The following is a 6,114-nucleotide window of genomic DNA, read 5'->3' as shown; positions in this document are numbered from 1 at the left end:
TATTGATGAACAATTGTTAGGGCCAAGCCTTGTTATTAAATTTACCATGAATGCATGGACAAAAAATGCACGAATATAATAATTGCAGTTTGAAAAGTAAGGGCAGATAACTGTGCTTATTAAAGTTTTGGTGCTTTAAAGCTTTATTATGCAACTACCCCCAGCTAATGTTTCGCTGAATTTTCGAGCGTGCTTCACTTTTTCATCTTGAGGATTCATGGTGGATCTGCTGCCATGGCTGAGGTCACAAACTCTGCTTCCCATCAAATAGTGGCTGCGGGTCATTTTTCTGCCGTAGGCCAGGCGCCAAGGTTACACGACTTCGAGGTCTGCTCTCACCACGTTAATCAACTATTCTGAAATACCTCTAAAGACAAAAACAAAACTGGCACATTATGTAAAGAACACCTGCAGTGTCCCGAAGTTACATTTTAAAAGATTTGGATTGGGTTGATTCCTTGTTCAAGCTATTTTTGTCTTATTGTATTTTGTGCCTCCTTGCTATTTTTCTATTTTTCCAATCTCCCTCTCCTTTCTTTTGCCTGACACCCCCCTCCCCCGCCCAGAAACATGATATCCTGTGTACGTCACTCCTGCTAGTACAAATCGATCTGCCCATGAACACAGATGCCTACATATAAGACTAGTCAGCGAGGCAGCAGTCTACTGCTAGTATGTTTATTTGAATTACAAAGCCCATTTCACTAAGATAATACCAGCCGTAGTGTCGTAGCCATGGCACTATATGCACGACATTTATTCCTAAAGAACAGGAAGGTGCAGCCTATGCATTAATGTGCCCTCAATTTATCGTGCGGCTGGAGAAAACAGCCGTGTCTGTCCCCACTTTATTTTGTCTACTGCAGCCTTGAAGAGTGTGAACGTGTCGTTGAGTGTAATACCGTACAAGTACATATGTCATCATTCCTTTTCTGAAACTTCATTGCATTGCATGTTTGCCGTTTGCGCTACCTGTACTTGCGGTGGCAATATTCACTAATTGTCATACTTGCTTTATTTTGAGACCCAAATACCCAAATACAAAAATGCAGCGCCATCATTGCATCTATTCGCAAGAGCACCACTGGCACGAAAGAAGTGTTGACTGTGGCTAGTCTGCATTTGGAATCTCACTATGCAAAGAGGTGGAACTCGCAGCTACGAATGATGAGAGAGCTCGTTACCACATTTTTGAGTCATCCAGGCCTGACAGAAACTCTGCATGCATGCAAGAAGGCTAAGCTGGCTAAATATGAACTGAGGCTGGTGAGAGACTTGATTTAGTTTCTCTCTTCTGTAGAGGAAGCACGGAGTTGCTGCAGGAAAGGCACAAGACAGCTGGGCTTTTGCTTCTCGCGTTTGAAATATTGAAGTTCCCTTTGCAAAAATCTTAAGCAAAGGTACACTTTGCAAAGAGGTGGCTAAAGGCCTACAGCGTAGCCTGGAGAAGTGGTTCGCAAGCACATGGACTGACTGTGTTTTTTTTTTATGGTTGCCCTTCTAGACCTGCAGTTTAAGTCTTCTTGGTGCTCAGCTGCAACAGCCCAGCAGACGCATTCTGCTGTGCTGGGGAGGGGGCTTCTTTTGTTAGGGCAGAACAGCGCCAGCACCGTCGCGAATGCAGACTCTGAAGCAGGGCCAAACAGATTGATGTTTAAAAACATCAGGCAAAATGAAAATGCTCACAAAGACAATATGCCTGGATCCAGTGCAGGAAAAAATTTCTCTTTACCTTACAGAGGGAACTTGTGCAGACACAGTTAAGCCCCTGACCTATTGAAAAGCAAACGCTAGCCGCTTTCCCTTGCTTTCCCACCTCGCAAGGGCAGTTTTCACTGTGAATGCGACATCAGCTGACGTGGAACGCATGTTTTCTACGGCATCCCTGATAATGACAGCGAAGCGAAATTGGCTGTCAAGCACCTCTTTCGAGCAGCTCATGTTTGTGAAGCACAACACATAGTTAGGGGTAGAAGCAATTGTTCTATCTCACTGTTTTGTTTTTATAACTAACCCTTGAAGCAGCCATCATTTACACTTCGGGTTTTCAATATGAAACGGCGAAGTGCCCATTTAGCTGATGACATTTTGTTGCAAAATTTCGACGAATAAAACCAAATAAAGCTTCTTTCTGCACCCTGCACTGCTTGTAGCCTTTCTTGCAGCATTTAAATATCGCAAGGACACCTAAGCAAAAATAAGCTATGTCGTCATTTTAGCATTAACACACTTAAGCTTAAGCAATATGAAAACATTACAAGCCGTTAAAACATGCTGCCATGCAAATACTATATGCAGCGGGAGAACTACCCCTATGGGAATTAGGAAGGTGGTTGTATTGCACGAGATATGTCACCAAGCTACTATCCCTCGACCTTGGTAACATGTTTTGCGTATTTTTTCAGTTCTTAACGCATCTTATGACATCAGCTTCATGGCGCGTTCATCGGTAACTCGATAAACTACCAAGATGCCTTTCCTATGTTGAGGAATTACAGGAATGGAACTGAACTGCCCGGCCATTCCCAGACTGGGAATGGGCTAAGTTTTTTCATTCCGAGGAACTGAAAGGAATGGAATTGCTGCAAGTTCTGATTCCCAGGAATGGAATGGGGGCACCCATTCTGCAACACTGATTCAGAGTAGCTTAAATTTGTATAAACATGCACAGAAAAAATACCTATTTCATTCATTGGAAAACGTATTAGGCAACATAGTGTCAACATTTGTTTCCATCAAGTAGAAAAATTGTTAATAGTTATATCAGACTGAATGATTACAGGGGTCCCCCTGAGAGATTTTCAGATGCTTTTGCAGATGCACTGTGATTTCTTTTGGGAAGACACAGTATGCAGTGTGCTAGATGGCTGGCTCCTTTCTTATACAGAGTGCATTTCCACAAGAAAAAAGAAATGAACATCAGAAAGCTTGCTGGTTGACAAAAAACCAAGCACTTTTACTCATACGTGTTATTCAATTAAATAAAAACTACACTTGAGCATGCAGCATTTGCGGCAGCAAAGGTCTTATGAAACTGAGTAAACTTTGGCTTATTGACTCTGCAGACAGCAAAGACATTTCTTGTGCAATGGGTGCTCTATACACATCACAACCTGGCCTCCTCGAAGAGACTGTACATACTGTAGATATTTGTAATGTCACATGCCGCACATTGTGAACAGTCACATATGCTCCCCCTTCATCTACACTTGCTCACCCAGAACACTTGTGAGGACTGTGCACAAACTTTTCTTGCATGTCTTTTCACACTGCCTCATGCCATTTTTTCTCTTTATTCATTACACTGCGCACTGGTGTGGGGGCTACTGTAACAGCGATACTAAGAGCCATTTGTGATAACCACTGACAAAGATGATGATCGGCCAGGCGAGGGCTTAGAACGATTCAACTACCGGGCCAGGATGACAATATGGTTGTCTGTTGGCCAGCCACTACTAGACAGTGCAGCCAACTATGAAGTAAAGGTAAATGACCTGTATCTACGCACTGCATATGGCTCTACTAAAGGGGTCAGATCACCTAGTAAACAAACAAAAATGGTACAGTTATAGTTAATTTAGGCATATTGATAAATAAAGCCTCAGTTCACAGCCTTTATGGCTGCACAAAAGAAAGAAAAAAAAGCACCCACACACAGAAACTTGAGGGCAGCAGGAAATAACAAAACTTTTTGTGCACTTCATTTGAGTGAGTGGCAGTAGTTGTTTATTGTATTGAGGACAAAGACAAAAGGAGAGTGGGAATTAAGGACTGCGGGCATTGTAATTGCCTCACTTCCCAATGGACACATGAACTGTTCCATGGCCATGAGAAAGGTACAGCCTAAGAGAAAAGATAGGGGAGAGGAAAGTTACCATAAAATAGACCTAAAGAAAATACAAAGAAGTGAAAAGGGGATATATTTATAAAGTGATGATCATAAATAATGTTTTTAAATAAATAAAAGGGTATAATCAAGATACACAGAAATATACATGTAACAGCTATTCACCACACGGCACTGTACAATGTGTCATTCAGCTACATGATGGAGTTATGTGCGACACCAGGCCCATTTCCTCCAGGAATGCCGCCACGCTGGCATGAGCCCTTTTGCACATTTATATCTCATAAGCTTTGTCAATCCTGCATATATGAACCCACATATGAACTTTTAAGCACAGCACTATTTCGTGGCTTAAGAAGCCCTACATTCAACTTAAACCTTTGTGCACAGTGCAGATGGCCGAACCGCTGACCATTACACTTGTTGTGGAGTCCCGCAGGGTGGGGTCCTTAGCCCCACTTTGTTCTACCACATACAGTAAACCTTTCAATATATGCTGACGACATATGCATATGGGCCTCAGCAGTTACACGTCTCCAGGTGCGTGCATGGCTCCAAAAAGCAGTGACCCTATCATCATACCTGCGTGCTCAAGGCCTCATCATTTCGACCGAGAAGTATGCCTTACTCACTTTTACCCACAAGCCCACGACCTGGTACCCCATTTCTATTGACCACCAAAGAATTTCATACGCAAAATCTCCCCGATTCTTAGGCGTTATTATCGACAGAGACCTTTCATGGAGCCCCCACATCTCGTACTTGAAGAAGAGGCTTACTTCTATCGCCCATGTACTAAGGTTTCTTGCCGGTAAAACGTGGGGCACATCCGTGGCATCTATGCTTCAACTATTCAGGACACTCTTCCTAGGATCCTTAAGATATAGCACACCAGTGCTGTCCAATGCTAACAAAACTAACATCCATGTCCTACAGAGCATTCAAGGCCAAGCCCTTCGAATATGTCTGGAACTACCTCAAAGTGCTCCAACCGTAGCAACAATTGCCACTGCGAGAGACCACCCAATAATGACCTATATAGCTATCGATGCACTCCGGGCGCATGTTTGCCATATATCCAGAGTCCCTGGATAACCACCATCTCGTTCGCTTGCCTGAGAAAAGACCCAACGCAGCATTCTCCAGATCAGTTGCAGCTAACCGGCACTCTTTGTCATTGAGGCACTCACCCGCAACAAGAATGCCATCCCCTATGTGGTGCTTGAAAAAGCCTCCTGTGTACCTTGCTGTTCCAGGAATAGTGAAGAAAGCTAGCCTGACTACAGCGGCTCTCAAGCAGATCACATTGGAACTTTTGCATTGTTCATACGCTAACCGAATCTATGTTTACAAGTACGGTTCCATCTCGGAAAATTCGACGGGCGCCATTGCTATACCATCTTAATCGGTCGTCCTCAAGTTTAAGACTTCACATGTAACGACATCTCCAGGTTCCTAACTTGCCGCTTTTCACGCTGCTGTTGAATACATTGAAAAAGAACCGCCTAACAAATAAGCAATATATATTATGGTTCGAAAGCAGCCCTCTAGAGCTTGCGAGGTTTACGACATGGCGATTATGAACAGCTGCTGTCTAAAATCAACGAAACTTGCCATTGCGCTTCTGAACAAGGACATATCATCTTTCAGTGGCTGCCGGAACATTGTGGCATCGTTGGTAATCAGCTCGCCAATGACACTGCCTGAGGTGCCCAGGCTGGCGTACCGACACTCCTTATACCTTTATCGAGACTAGACACTGCAAGAGAGCTTCGCAGTCTCACTCATACCATCACATTAAGTTACTGGCATATAACACAGAACTCTAAGTGTCGTTTATACAGCCTCGACCCATCACTGAAAATTAAATTACCAGAAAACCTTTCACGACCTGACGCAACACGGCTGTGTCGGCTATGGGTAGAAGTAGCAATCACCAACTCCTACAGCTATCATATTGGAATGGCGGACTCACAAATATGTGCTAAGTACAAGTGTTAAGAGACCATCAGTCATCTTCTGTGCCACTGTTCTCACTTTGATAACCAACGTCAGACTCTCCACTGTGCCTTGACTAGACTGGATGACAAGCCATTTACAGAAGCAAAGATCGTGGGAGCCTGGCCTCACAGTTCACTAGCACAGAAAGCAGTTCGAGCGCTTCTTCACTACCTGAAGACAACAGACTTGAGTGCCTGACTACAGACATCCTGCACAACTTAGTGCATGTGAAAGTGTGGTATAGACTCATGTTTCTCTCTCTCTCT

General features: G+C 43.7%; 1 protein-coding gene across 2 annotated transcripts in view; it reads right to left on the bottom strand.

Annotated features, from left to right (window-relative positions):
• LOC126541820 (uncharacterized) overlaps window positions 1-6,114 on the bottom strand; it is a 74,077-nt gene that overhangs the window by 53,236 nt on the left and 14,727 nt on the right. The gene's annotated exons all lie outside the window — the stretch shown is intronic.

The sequence above is a fragment of the Dermacentor andersoni genome, chromosome 2, assembly GCF_023375885.2.
Source record: "Dermacentor andersoni chromosome 2, qqDerAnde1_hic_scaffold, whole genome shotgun sequence".
In the NCBI taxonomy this organism is placed as follows: Eukaryota; Metazoa; Arthropoda; class Arachnida; order Ixodida; family Ixodidae; genus Dermacentor; species Dermacentor andersoni.
This window is presented reverse-complemented; position numbering and strand designations above follow the sequence as displayed.